Source organism: Stenella coeruleoalba (genome assembly GCF_951394435.1).
Source record: "Stenella coeruleoalba genome assembly, chromosome: 11".
Classification (NCBI taxonomy): Eukaryota; Metazoa; Chordata; class Mammalia; order Artiodactyla; family Delphinidae; genus Stenella; species Stenella coeruleoalba.
Window position 1 is genome coordinate 29,827,554 of NC_137157.1, and position 15,860 is coordinate 29,843,413.

At 35.6% G+C, this 15,860-nt stretch overlaps 1 long non-coding RNA gene across 1 annotated transcript in view; it reads right to left on the reverse strand.

Annotated features, from left to right (window-relative positions):
* LOC307194653 overlaps positions 1-15,860 on the reverse strand; it is a 493,721-nt gene that overhangs the window by 373,193 nt on the left and 104,668 nt on the right. The window contains exon 2 of the long non-coding RNA XR_013830601.1: positions 10,739-10,826. This is a non-coding gene — a long non-coding RNA (uncharacterized lncRNA). The remainder of the gene's footprint in view (positions 1-10,738; positions 10,827-15,860) is intronic.

Genomic DNA, 15,860 nt, shown 5'->3' on the forward strand with positions numbered 1-15,860 from the left:
GTTGCAAGAAACTGAGTACCTCAAGAAATGAATAATTTTGTCAGTCTTCCCATATCTTGACTGGGTCACATTTTCTCATTCATCTAGCAAATCTGATTCTTATTATATATCAAATATTTATTAACTGATCACTTACTATGTGGCAGGCACTCTACCCATTACCAGTTTAGAGCAATGCACAAGATAGAGCCCCTGCTTTCATTCTTGTACTTGCTCATGGTGTCTGGCCTCTCATAATCTGCCTTGATAAAGCACAGTCGTTCAGCTGATCAGCCAATATTTCTTTACATATTTTTATTTCAAATTCTCAGACGAAGAACTATGATCCACTGATTCACTTGGCATTTTAGAATATAAATTGGTAACCCTTGGGTCCAGTGCAATGTCATATCCAACAAGTCATGGACAGGAGCAGTCAACACAGCTACTGAAAGTCTTTACCGATAGTAGAAGCTACAGGTGAAAAAGGTCCCCATGAAAGAGGTTAAATGTGGGAAGGTGGCATAACATGAATAATACCTTTACATTATAATCTATTCTTCTTTTTAAAAGTCCCCAAAGATTAAGGACAGACTTAAGTATGCTACATCGCTTAGCAACTGATTAGGGATTCATAACCCATAAATTCATTAACATCTACTTTGAATTCACATATTTTGCTTCAATCTAGAGGGAAGACTGCCCCATAAAACAAAGGCATCATTTTGATCATTTCAGGACAGAGTGATCTGGACTTGGGAACACAGAAAACCAGAATGTGCTCAGATATGTTTCTATGAATGACAGCTGCAGAATGCTTTATTCAAGAAAAATGGTTAGAAGCTGCTTTTGCATTGGATTTTAAATCATGGAGATATTAAGAATCAAGATATCAATAACAGTTGATGTTTATTTGATCAAGACATCTAAAAGAGCAAGTACTGATAAACAAATTTCAAAAGGTAAGGTTTCACATGAAGAGAGAAGTGATTTACTTTCCTTATTGACTTAAAACACAAAATGTGCCCCCCACCACATTTCTGCACACCACCACCATTATCATACAAAGCTGACTACCAATTTTAAAATCCACATCAGAGAGAGTGACATGAATAAAAATGCAGGCAACATAGCACAATATTTCAAGCTGTTGTTTGATTTGTTATATGCTTGTGTTAGATCTTTTTAAAACAATTATGCTAAAGTAAAATAAAGGTATCTTCATACTTCTATTTATTTTTATGGTAGGCTAAATCAAGAAAAAAAAGGATCAATTTAAAAAGTAGAAGAAAAAAATTTTAAATATGCATCAATTCAATTCAATAAATGTTTTTAAGCATTAACTTATTAGAAAGTAATCTGAGGTTTAGAACTCAAAACTTAGATGCTACAAAGACAAATAAACTACAGTCTTTTCTCAGATTCTTTGAGACATTTCTTCATTTGTCAGCCTGTGTAGTGATTTCCCTGCCTAAAAGATCTACCCAGTTCAATTCCTTAAGCAAGTAGTAAATTAATTATTTAAGGAAATAGCACTGTCAGTTTTAGGAATTTTTTCTGACCATTAGTTATGTTTTTCACAGCAGATGCCAATATATTAGGTAGAATATATTACAGCAGATCTAGAAAACTTAATTTCATTCTTACGAGTTACTTTGCTTTGCATTTAAGATGCAAAAAGCATTGAGGTATCTGCAGTTCACTCTTTTTCAACACATCACAACACACCAGCACCTATATCCACCAAGTAATTATCATCACTATAATTTTAAACATAATTTTAATTCCAACATGTATTATTGTGAGGCTAGAAATCAGGGGCAAGTATCCAATTTAGGGGCAATGATAAATGATAGAGGCAGCAGTGATACAATGCAGATTGAGAGGAAAAGAGTAAAAGGAGAAAACTATAGCAGGAACAAGTAAGGACCTAGTTGGAGAAGAAAGATTAAGTAAAGTATCTAAACTCAAGCAAAATGACCAAGGGAGAAATGGAATAATGAAGACCAGTACCCAACAGACCTGGAACAAAGCAAAGACCCAGTAATCAAAACTGGAACACTGCAGCAGAGTTAAAAGAGTAGCACATGTGATTCCTGCTGAGCCATAAGATGTTGATGTAAAAAAACAAAGCTTATATACCACTTGCTTGAGGCTAGGGTTGTTTTTAGGGACCTAGGAACAAATTTAAATATTCCTGGCTTTGCAGAGAAGAGAAATTCAGAACCTGGAAAATTAGTATGCCCTGGCATTTGCGAACTTAAAGATATATACCATCAGAACAATGTTTGTGGATACTACCTAGGATACTTGGATTTCCTATATCAAGTCTTGTTAAATTTCCTTTTTTAAAAAAAATTAAACAAACATGAACTGAATAATCCACTAAAGGTATTTCATCAACTCAGAAATTTTGCATTCAGCAAAAGTATACTTATATCATACATTCTCAACAGGGACAATATTTCCCTCAAGGAAGCAAAATATAGTTCTTAGGGCTGAAAAATATCTTAGTCTTTTTATGTGTAAAGCAGAGATATACATATAGTACTAAACAGATTTGAAGTATAACTGTGATGTTAAATTTTCATTGTATGGTGCCATAGACTGAATGTTTACATCCCCCACCCGCCCTGCCAGTTCGTATGCTGAAATGCCCAATCCCCAGTGGGGATGGTAATTAAAGGTGGGGCTTTTGGGAGGCCATTAGGTCATGAGGGTGGAGACTTTGTTTTTGGAAATGGTGCTTTTGTAAAAGAGACCCTAGATATCTTCCTTGCCCCTTGTGAGGTTATGGCCACAGGATTACAGACTCTCACCAGACATCAAATCTGCTGGTGCCTTGATCCTGGAATTCTCAGCCTCGAGACCTGTGAGAAATAAATTTCTGTTGTTTATAAGTTACCCAGTATACAGGTGTTACAGAAGCCTGAAAGAACTAATACAGGTGGGGACAGTTAAGAAAAAATAATGTCTTAAAAAGCTCTTTATGAGGGTGAGAGTGAAAAATAGACTGAGACACTGACATATGAATTAATTCCTGGGGTTATATACATATGAATAAATTAAATAAGATCATATAATAAATGAGTATATCACAGTATACACTCAGTTGGTAGCTTTAAAAAGAAATTAAGAGCTAGTAATAGACTATTTTAAATATATTTCCATTAAATTATGTATTTAAAACTATAATTACCTAACAAAAACCCTGCTATAGATAAAGAATGATTGGTATTTTACATGCCATAATATCTGCTTAAATAAGCACCATTCTCTATGTAGAAAACAAAATTTTAGTATATAAATAAACTTCTCAAAAATACTTAATATTTACTCTCTTAAGCATGATATTATATCATAATTACCCCTTCTACTCAAGGATAATATAAAGATGTCAGTCTCTCTTGATATAATAGCAACTTCTATTTTTGAATGTATGTGACTTTATTTGAAAGTCTTCTAGTCTGGCTGTTTCATTCTCCTCTTGTGTCTGCCTCAGCTCCCTCAATGTCCTAAACTGTGCCTGATATACTTTTACATAAATTACCCTAATTTAAACTTTCAAAGGGAAAAACATCCTTTGGGGGAAAAAATATACTAGATCAAGGAAGAGCAATATCTCAGAAAAACTAATGATTTTTCTCTCATTGCCCTACAAGTACTAGGTGGCCTTCTATAAAGAATCAATAAAGGAAAATAAATTCCTGGTTTGCATGCTTTAGGAGTAGATGCCTGATGACAGTTTTCCCTAAGCTTTTCTTCATTCAACAGACTTTCTGAGCTGAATAGCTTATGTAAGCCAAAATTGATTTCATTGAAAGGTAGTTCACAAAAGATTAAAGATCAATTGTCTTGCTAATTAAGAGAGCAAGAAAATCAGTAAAATGATGACATTTAAATTATCTTTATTTACCAGCAGTGTCTAACCCAAATGAAGCCTTTGCTCCTATGAAATAAAATGAACAATTTTAGTGGATTGTACCTTTCTCTTACAGGAAAGAAAAAAGGAAGGGAAGGAGGGAAAAAGAGGAGGGAGAGAGGGAAGTTGGGAAGGAGGGAGGGAAGAGTGCATCTTTTCTAGAAGATGGTTACAATCTGCAGATTGTGAATAGCTGTAAACTTTTCATTAAGAAGGTCCTTAAACTAAGAACAATTTAATTAAATTCCATATTTGGAAACCACATTTGATTCAAATGACAAGATATCAAAGAAAGAACATTCATCTTTTTGTCATTTATAATACATTCATGAATTAATATGTATTCCCAACTTGGAAAATTTGACCATTACTATCACAAAAGAATTAAACAAATATGGAGGGAAACAGGAAGAATATAGTGAAGGGCTTCCATTAATTAAAAAAAAAATGCTTTATTGATTTAGTATGTTCCTCCAATTCGGTATGGGATTAAATTCTAAGAATTTTTTATTTGATTTTTTTCCTGACTACCTAACATGGGCTTCCTTAAATAAAAGCTCATACTTCTTTAGAAGTCATCATCACAAGATGACTTAGTTATTTTTAAACAGGAGGAAAAGAAGAAAATAACCAGTTTCGGGGAAGAAATTGTTTTAACACAAATCTGGGTTCTACTGAGGCTCTCCTCTCAAGTATATTAAGTTTTTTTGGCCACAAAATAACATAATTATTGCATCAAAATTACCTAACCAAGAATTCTAGGTCAAAACTAGCTATTTTACAGAATTTGCTTTTTTAGGAGATTTATTTTAGACGTGTGTTTTGCCAAGCACTCTGACATCCCCAAGTTCATATACGTAACATTAATTCTTAAAGCATCGGAAGCAAAATCCAACCTAAATTTCATTTTATTTCCAAGATTCCCATCACTTGTTGGGGATGAAGGAAGGTGTGGAGAAGAAAGCAAAAATATAAAGAAGAAAATAGCCCATGCTTTTTTCCCCTAAAGTTCTGTGAATTCCAGGGAAGATAGGCCAGTTTGAGCCATGGGGGCGTGGGGGTGGGGGGGGTGGAGGATGGATTCCTGTTTTTATAGGATATTTGCACAACTTACTATATGCAAGCTTTCTAAAGCTCTGTCTTCTGATCATAGTCAACCTGACATTCCTTACAATCTTTAACACTATAACTACAATCTTAGAATACTTCTAGCACTTCTTGCATTTCTGCGCTTGATTTTTCCTCCTTGGCTGCCTTGTTTCACTTGCCCTATTGTCAAAGTATGGAATGCCTATTTCTGTATCTTTCTGAAAAATTCTTACTTTTGATAATATCACTATAGTCAAATTAGGGCAAACAGATCAAAGGCCCTCCCTGTCTTTTGATACTCAGGTTATTCTTGGAATGAGCAGTGGACCCAGGCTCCAGTAATAACAGAGAAAAGGGATCCATTAATACAAATGACCAAAAAACATGTGTAAAAATGTTCACCTTCATCAATAAGAAAAAAAATGGAAGATATATTGACAATGTTCTTATTAATGAAAAAAATGACATAATAGGTAGTCATCACAAAATCTCTGCATGGTAGGGGTTTTTTTCTTTATCGTTTTTCCTAATTTCCAAGATCCTAAAAACAACATTTGCTGCTTTAATAACTACAAAGAGAGCAAATGTTATTAAATAAATACAATAATTCCTACTACATAAACTAAAAATAGTAAATAAAATATCTCATAGTTCTCCTTACCATTAAAAGGCATCCACTGATCAATTTTTATATTTTCTTCTGATCATTTTTCTATTCATAATCAGTTTAAAAAAAAACATTTTTAAATGCTTGTTCTATAAGCTCAATGTTATATCTTTTTTTTTCTAATTTAATATAATGATATGAATATCATGCTCATACACTTTCTTCCCAGAGTATGTCACGCAAGTATTTAGACTAAACTATACGAAATAGCCAGTTTTATAGGTTAAAGTGGTCAAATATCAGCAGTATCATATGGTTCAAATGAGTAGTTGTAACCTAAATCACAGTGGTAATGAGAGTCACAAGTAAAACAAAGCAATAGCCCTTTTTATGCCAATATATATTCTTTTTCATGTTTACCTACAGAAACATCATACAAGATGTTTAAACATGAAAACTCATCTAAAACAAACAGACACTAAAGTTCTATGAGTAGATAAAATATCAAGTTGTTCATTCATTTCCAGAATTTTGTTGCTTTAGAGGAAACCTTGGAAGGTCAGTCACATAACCGTTGATGGGGCCTTGTTCTGTGACCATCGTAGCCTGGCTCCATGCCAAAATTGAAGTTCAAATGCTGGTCAGGGATATGGCAAAGATCCAAGCTACACTGAGGATGTAACTTTCAGTCATTGCTATGACTCAATGACTGGGTTCAACCACAACATGTCTGCACTCTGTAAATAAACTGGATTCAGCTAATAGACACAGCTAACCAGAAACATAGTATAGAGTACTCGGTAGTTTATCTCTTCAGCATCATTTGAGGGGTGCCAAAAGCCCCAGTACTCAAAAATAGCTTTCCCATGCTTGTCCAACTTTGCCATTATTGTTGACGCCTTTCTTCTGGTTAAGTTTTGTACTGTTTAGTCTGTGGTACTTTAAAATATAAATATCACTGAGGGTAACATATTAAGACACAAGCCAAGTGCTACCCCTTTTCTTTAAAAGAGGCAAATAAGAACATGAGTCATCAGAAAAAAGTAGGCACAAAGAAGTTCATAAAGGGGAGATAAACCAGTAATGATCAATTTGTTTCCTTCACAATTTTCCCTAATGACTGCTGGTTTACATTTCATCCAGTGATAAACCATCTGATCTTAACTTTTAGAAGTCCAGACAACATCCAAATAATAATTGGGTTATATACCAGAAACATCTTTGACTGGAACTCACAGTGTATTATATGGAAATCTTGAATACATATAATCTCGTATTATATGGTAATCTTGAATTACTCCTAACTGTGGTAATATTAGAAACCCTTATGGCATATACCATTAAGGGTCCTTGTCCAGTCCAAATTCTCCATTTCTGAATTGCCCCCTTACATGGAGTTGGATCCTAGCAGTATGCCTGCATTTCATATCCTGCACACCACTCCACAGCCAATGACAGATAATAGGCCTAAGAAGATAATAGGCCTAAGAAGAATCAATTAGAATCTTTCTTCTAGGAATATAAAAATGGGATTTAATGGAGCTAGTTAGTCTCTGATAGTGGAAGAGTTAATGTAAGCTCAGGAAGTGTGTCCTATCCAAGATCCACCATGCTTTGAGAGAAATAAAGACAGTCAACAAAGGGAGACATACAGAGAAAAATAGAAATGAGAGGCTGTGTGGTTTTCATCAACAATTAAGACAAAGTCCCCTTTGGTGGATTTCTACCTCCTGATTCCAGTACTTCATCAACGGTGCTTGACTGTACTTTGAGATTGTGGATCCCATGGGTACCACTGATCCCTTATAATATACTGCCATTTAATTATTAAGCTAATTTAGGATTAGTTAATAACTGAAGCTACAACAACAAAACCAGCAAAACAATACTAGCAAACATTACAGAGTACCTCTAACCATCAGGTGGTGTTTATAAGATTTTCTATTTTTATCTTCACAACGGCCTTCTGTGATAGGCCAGGACCATTTCCAAGCTCATATTTGGCAGAACAAGAGTATGAGTTCAAGCAGCTGACAATGGCTATCTAGTGTCTATTTATAGAGTATATGCAGAGTTCCATACAGTATGGCATTGGATCATCTGTATCTGATTCACCAGGTGTCACTGAAACAAACAAACAACAACAACAAAAAAAACCAGTTCCTTGGCCTAGACATGACCACAGAATCACAATCCCCAGAAGGCAGAAATTTTTCCAGTTACTCCGGGTAATTCTTATGCATACGTTGAGAACCAGTGCTTAATGATCTAAGAGGAAGATATGGATTGAGGACCGCTACTGGGGTTGTGGTGGCAGTATCAATAAGTGTCAGTTTCAGAAGGCGGGGCGGGGGGGGGGTGCAGGTGGCCACGGAAGGGCAACAATACAAAGTGGATGAAGGATTTCACTTCCATTGCAATCTCCTTGATCCATTTGACCTGCCACCACAGAACCTAATTTGGGAGAATTCAAAGTCTGGCAAAGAAGTGGTAGGTTCACCAATGGAAGGTTTTTAGAATGCCCTGATGGCCAAAATTGGTTATGTAAATTTTCAATCCCAATCAGAAGCCTAAAAATTCAGTTTTGAGAAATCCTAACCTAGAAAAGCATGGGACTTAGGAGTAATAATTTCCTAAATCATGACATTCCATTCTGTACATGGACACCATGCACATTTTCTTTTTTGAGTAGAAATCTGTAATTGTAATTTTCTACCTTTTCACAACCACAGGGATATTCCAACACACTATCATTTGTGCAGATGGAACCATCCCATTCCTAAAGAGTGGGAAGTCTTTCCTGTCATATTTTATTGGTTCTTCTGGTCATTAAATCTGACAGGCGATAAATCCCCTGTTTGTGAATGACAAGATAGTATTAAGCATTTCTGGCACACTGATTTCAGTTGGACAATCACTAACACCATCATTCCAGGAAAATTATTGCTATAATTGAAAGGGGGGGGATGATCATCAAGGAGAATCATATGTTCTCTTTATGCTTGAACTTAGCAAAAAAAAAAAAAAAAAAAGCCTAAAAATAAAAAGTAGGACAGTTCACAGTTGCAAACATTTTGATTAATAATAATGATAAAGGCAGGAAATAAATGGTTGGGGTTGAGACAGAAGATGTGGCCTTTCTTCTGGATAGTGTTTTCTCAACAATGTAAGTCATGGGAAATATGGGAGGCCATCCTCTAAACGTAATAGCACTACTTAATCTCAAGGCCAAGTGCACAAATCATCCATTAATTTTAAAAAATTGTATGTTGTAGTGTTTATATATTAATGAGTTGATTATATTTTTAGAAATCATGGAAAATGTGTAGACGCTGATGTCATTGTACTTTGGCTTTCCTAAAGATGCTTATTGTGAACCAAGTTGTTTCCTCCCTTGGCTCCGGGCACTAGACTATTGCTCCTTCCCACTCCACCCACCTACTCACTCCTTCCCTGACACACAAACACTGTAGATCATAAGGAAAATATGTTTCCAAAGATTTAAATCTGCTGTCTCCACTGCAGACAAAATTAGGTTCCTAACTATGTAATTTCAAAATCCTTTGTATTTTTCCTACATGGCTCCTCTTACGAATGCAATGAAAAATTTTTTTATAAACTTCATGCTTGTGTCCTGTTTGATATAAGCTCCATGAGGGTGAAAACCTTGCTTGATTTTGTTTTTGTTTTTCACCTCAACATCTATGAATGCTAGTCCCATGAACAATGCCAGGAATTTGGGAATTGTCAAACATATATATGTGCATTGTGTGTATGTATGTACATATGTATGTGTATATATGTATGCATATATTATTTTTGAATGATGAATGCTTATCTCCCAATTAATCTTTCACCCACTGTCACTGGATGCTTTTGACTAAAAAAATGTGTGATAACCTTTTATTATTAGTTCACTTAATTCAGTTTGTTAAAAGATCTGTGGGAGCCAGAAGATTTCTACTTCCTCTCCAATACACAAAAATACACAAATTTAACCCCACCCAAAATAAGTCCATTTTAAGTTTGTTAGGACACAGTGATCTAATTCTTTTAGTCTTGCATATCTCAGTGACCCTAAGCAATCCCAAAACCTTTTTTTTTTTTGCTTGTTTTAAATTACTCTTCTTTTGACTAAGCTATATCTCTTTCCTTAACGCCAATGTCCCAATGTTTCCAATGTACCTCCTAGGTCTCTATCTCCCTACAGAATCATGTTATCTCAAGAACAGAGGTTTTACCAGGCAACCCAGAGAACACTAACACACACTTTTAGAGTCATTACTGAATGGCCAAGGTGGAGTATATGGAATGGGGACAAAACTTCCAGTTAGTATTTCCAATACCTACTTTCTATCATGTTGTTTTCCTAATTGTCTCATTTGTCAGTGGCCACATGATGCTGGGTAGGTAGGAGAGTGCACTTCACAAAAGAGTTTAACAAAGCTGTCCTTTCCATCTTTTCTTACTCAGAAGATTTGATTTCTGTTAAGCCATGTATAGTTCTGTTAAGCCATCATGTTTCAGCACACAGAATACACCCTGGGATGTCCTTTAGTTGAGGACAAAGCTGTGAACCAGAGGGCTGGACACATGGTTTGAATTAAATGCCACATCTAGACATTTCGGTGGGATTATACCATGGAGGAAGACAGTCAGAAATGATAAATCTTCCTTTGGTAACCACTTAAAATTTCTTACCATTCTACCAAGTATATATTTAAAAGTCTATCAAAGAACATAGTGAAGTTAATAAGTCCATGGACATATTCCTTTAACTTGTAGTATTAATACTAATTGAAAAAAAAAACTTAAAAAAATAATTTAACCACCTCCTGTCAAAAAAATTCAAAATCATTATCTTTTAGCAACTTAGAAAATAGGGAATAAAGGAGAAAGATAAAGTTAAACAGGATTTTGAAAAAAGGGAGACATAAGGGATAGAGAGATGAGACATAATGAGGAAACTACTGAATAAAAAAAATACTACATTGTATGACTGACAGAAAATATAGACAAACAATAAGTATAATCCTAATTTTATGAAAAAAATAAATCTCTATAAAACTTTGGCATAAGATTAGAGTTATGAAACATTTTAATTAAAAACTCTGTAAACACAGACTAGGGACATATTTTACCTTGAAGATCCAAGAACAAGTAGCAAGTCACTTCTCTGTTTCATGGGGTATTCAAGCCAGAACGTGATGATTCCAAGATTTCCAGAGTCTTGCAATAATCATAAGAGAGAGAAAAGATAAAGTCTCACCTTTCTTCTCTGATGAAGTTTATGTGATCTCATTGCCCAAAGATGGAATCCTACCCTCTCTTCCTGGGCTTGCCACAGAATATATTATTAAGGTATGTGCGTAGCCATACACAAAACCCATGGTAACAAACTGTTCTTTTCTTTTTTTTTTTTTGTAACTTTTAAATTTTATTTATAGTTTTATACAGCAGGTTCTTATTAGTTATCCATTTTGTACATATTAGTGTATACATGTCAATCCCAATCTCCCAAATCATCACACCCCACCCCCGTTGCTTTCCCACCTTGATGTCCATACGTTTGTTCTCTACATCTGTTTCAATTTCTGCCCTGCAACCGGTTCATCTGTACCATGTTTCTAGGTTCCACATATATGCGTTAATATAGATATTTGTTCTTCTCTTTCTGACTTACTTCACTCTGTATGACAGTCTCTAGATTCATCCACGTCTCTACAAATGACCCAATTTCGTTCCTTTTTATGTTTGAGTAATACTCTACTGTATATATGTACCACATCTTCTGTCGATGGGCACTTAGGTCGCTTCCGTGACCTGGCTATTGTACACAGTGCTACAGTGAACACTGGGGCACATGTGTCTTTTTGAATTATGGTTTTCTCTGGGTATATGTCCAGTAGTGGGAGAGCTGGGTCATATGGTAATTCTATTTTTAGTTTTTTAAAGAACCTCCATACAGTTCTCCGTAGTGTCTGTATCACCTTACATTCCCACCAACAGTGCAAGAGGGTTCCATTTTCTCCACACCCTCTCCAGCATTTGTTGTTTGTAGATTTTCTGATGATGCCCATTCTAACTACAATGAGGTGATAACTCATTGTAGTTTTGATTTGCATTTCTGTAATAAATAGTGATGTTGAGCAGCTTTTCATGGGCTTCTTAGCCATCTGTATGTCTTCTTTGGAGAACTGTCTATTTAGGTCTTCTGCCCATTTTTGGATTGGGTTGTTTGTTTTTTTAATATTGAGCTGCATAAGCTGTTTATATATTTTGGAGATTAATCCTCTGTCCATTGATTCATTTGCAAATATTTTCTCCCATTCTGAGGGTTGTCTTTGTGTCTTGTTTATGGTTTCCTTTGCTGTGCAAAAGCTTTTAAGTTTCATTAGGTCCCATTTCTTTATTTTTGTTTTTCTTTCCATTACTCTAGGAGGTGGATCAAAAAAGATCTTGCTGTGATTTACGTCAAAGAGTGTTCCTCCTACATTTCCCTCGAAGCGTTTTATAGTGTCCTGTCTTACATTTAGGTCTCGAATCCATTTTGAATTTATTTTTGAGTATGGTGTTAGGCAGTGTTCTAATTTCATTCTTTTACATGTAGCTGTCCAGTTTTCCCAGCACCACTTATTGAACAGTCTGTCTTTTCTCCATTGTATATCCTTGCCTCCTCTGTCATAGATTAGTTGACCATAGGTGCCTGGGTTTATCTCTGGGACTTCTATCCTGTTCCACTGATCTATGTTTCTGTTTTTGTGCCAGTACCATATTCTCTTGATTACTGTAGCTTTGTAGTATGGTCTGAAGTCAGGAAGTCTGACTCATCCAACCCCGTTTTTTTCCCTCAACACTGCTTTGGCTATTTGGGGTTTTGTATGTGATACAAATTTAAGATTTTTTGTTCTAGTTCTGTAAAAAATGCCATTGGTAATTTGATAGAGGTTGCATTGAATCTGCAGATTGCTTTGGCTAGTATAGTCATTTTCACAATATTGATTCTTTCAATCCAAGAACATGGTATATCTCTCCATCTGTTTGTATCATTTATAATTTCTTTCATCACTGTCTTATAGTTTTCTGCATACAGGTCTTCTGTCTCCCTAGGTTTGTTTACTCCTACGTATTTTATTCTTTTTGTTGCAGTGGTAAATGGGAGTGTTTCCTTAATTTCTCTTTCAGATTTTTCATCATTAGTGTATAGGAATGCAAGAGATTTCTGTGCATTAACTTTGTATCCTGAAATTTTACCAAATTCATAGATTAGCTCTAGTAGTTTCCTGGTGGCATCTTTAGGATTTTCTATGTATAGTATCATGACATCTGCAAACAGTGACAGTTTTTCTTCTTCTTTTCCAATTTGTATTTTTCTTCTCCGATTGCCGTGGCTAGGACTTCCAAAACTATGTTGAATAATAAGGGTGACACTGGACATCCTTGTCTTGTTCCTGATCTTAGAGGAAATGCTTTCAGGTTTTCACCATTGAGAATGATGTTTGCTGTACGTTTGTCATATATGGCCTTTATTATGTTGAGGTAGGTTCCCTCTATGCCCACTTTCTGGAGAGTTTTTATCATAAATGGGTGTTGAATTTTGTCAAAAGCTTTTTCTTTACCCATTGAGATGATCATATGGTTTTTATTCTTCAATTTGTTAATATGGTGTATCACACTGACTGATTTGCATATACTGAAGAATCCTTGCATCCCTGGGATAAGTCCCACTTGATCATGATGTATGATCCTTTAAATGTGTTGTTGGATTCTGTTTGCTAGTATTTTGTTGAGGACTTTTTCATCTATATTCATCAGTGATATTGGTCTGTAATTCTCTTTTTTTATAGTATCTTTGTCTGGTTTTGGTATCAGGGTGATGGTGGCCTCATAGAATTAGTTTGGGAGTGTTCCTTCCTCTGCAATTTTTGGGAAGAGTTTGAGAAGGATGGGTGTTAGCTCTTCTCTAAATGTTTGATAGAATTCGCCTGTGAAGCCATCTGGTGCTGGACTTTTGTTTGTTGGAAGATTTTTAATCACAGTTTCAGTTTCATTACTTGTGATCGGTCTGTTCATATTTTCCATTTCTTCCTGGCTCAGTCTTGGAAGGTTATACCTTTCTAAGAATCTGTCCATTTCTTCCAGGTTGTCCATTTTATTGGCATAGAGTTGCCTGTAGTAGTCTCTTAGGATGCTTTGTATTTCTGCGGTGTCCACTGTAACTTCTCCTTTTTCTTTTTTTTCTTTTTCCTTTTTTTTTTTTGTGGTACACGGGCCTCTCACTGTTGTGGCCTCTCGTGTTGCATAGCACAGGCTCTGGATGCGCAGGCTCAGTGGCCATGGCTCACAGGCCCAGCTGCTCCACGGCATGTGGGATCTTCCCAGACCGGGTCGCAAACCTGTGTCCCCTGCCTCAGCAGGCGGACTCTCAACCACTGCGCCACCAGGGAAGCCCTCTCCTTTTTTATTTCTAATTTTATTGATGTGAGTCCTCTCCCTCTTTTTCTTGATGAGTTTGGCTAATGGTTTATCAATTTTGTTTACCTTCTCAAAGAACCAGCTTTTAGTTTTATCAAGCTTTGCTATTGTTTTCTTTGTTTCTATTTCATTTATTTCTGCTCCGATCTTTATGATTTCTTTCCTTCTTTGGGTGTTGTTTTCTTCTTTCTCTAGTTTCTTTAGGTGTAAGGTTAGACTGTATATTTTAGATTTTTCTTATTTCTTGAGGTAAGCTTTTTTTGCTATAAATTTCCCTCTTAGAACTGCTTTCACTGCATACCATAGGTTTTGGATCGTTGTGTTTACATTGTCATTTGTCTCTAGGTATTTTGCTTTATTTCCTCTTTGATTTCTTCAGTGATCTCTGGTTTTTTAGTAACGTATTGTTTAGCCTCCATGTGTTTGTGTTTTTGATGTTCTTTTTCCCTGTAATTGATTTGTAATCTCTTAGCGTTGTAGTCAGAAAAGATGCTTGATATGATTTCAATTTTCTTAAATTTACTGAGGCTTGATTTGTGACCCAAGATGTGATCTATCCTGGAGAATGTTCCATGCACACTTGAGAAGAAAGTGTAACCTGCTGTTTTTGGATGGAATGTCCTATAAATATTAATTAAATCTATCTGGTCTATTTTGTCATTTAAAGTTGTGTTTCCTTATTAATTTTCTGTTTGGATGGTCTGTCCATTGGCGTAAGTGAGGTGTTAAAGTCCCCCACTATTATTGTGTTACTGTCAATTTCCTCTTATAGCTTTTAGCAGTTGCCTTATGTATGAGGTGCTCTTATGTTGGGTGCATATATATTTATAATTGTTATATCTTCTTCTTGGATTGATCCCTTGATCATTATGTAGTGTCCTTCCTTGTCTCTTGTAACATTCTTTATTTTAATGTCTATTTTATCTGATATGAGTATTGCTACTCCAGCTTTCTTTTGATTTCCATTTACTTGGAGTATCTTTTTCCATCCTCTCACTTTCAGTCTGTATGTGTCCCTAGGTCTGAAGTGGGTCTCTTGTAGACAGCATATATACTGGTCTTGTTTTTGTATCCATTCAGCAAGCCTCTGTCTTTTGGTTGGAGCATTTATTCCATTCATGTTTAAGGTAATTATCCATACGTATGTTCCTAGGACCATTTTCTTAATTGTTTTGGGTTTGTTTTTGTAGGTCCTTTTCTTCTCTTGTGTTTCTCACTTAGAGCAGTTTCTTTAGCATTTATTGTAGAGCTGGTTTGGTGGTGCTGAGTTCTCTTAGCGTTTGCTTTTCTGTAAAGCTTTTGATTTCTCCATCAAATCTGAATGAGATCCTTGCCGGGTAGAGTAATCTTGGTTGTAGGTCCTTCCCTTTCATCACTTTAAATATGTCATGCCACTCCCTTCTGGCTTGTAGAGTTTCTGCTGAGAAATCAGCTGTTAACCTTATGGAAGTTCCCTTGTATGTTATTTGTCCGTTTTCCCTGCTGCTTTCAATAATTTTTCTTTGTCTTTAATTTTTGCCAATTTGATTACTATGTGTCTCAGCATGTTTCTCCTTGGGTTTATGCTGCCTGGTACTCTCTGCGCTTCCTGGAGTTGCGTGGCTATTTCCTTTCCCATGTTAGGGAAATTTTTGACTCTCGTCTCTCAAATATTTCTCAGGTCCTTTCTCTCTCTCTTCTCCTTCTGGGACCCCTATATTGTGAATGTTGTTGCATTTAATGTTTTCCCAGAGGTCTCTTAGGCTGTCTTCATTTCTTTTCATTTTTTTTTTCTTTAGTTTGTTCTTT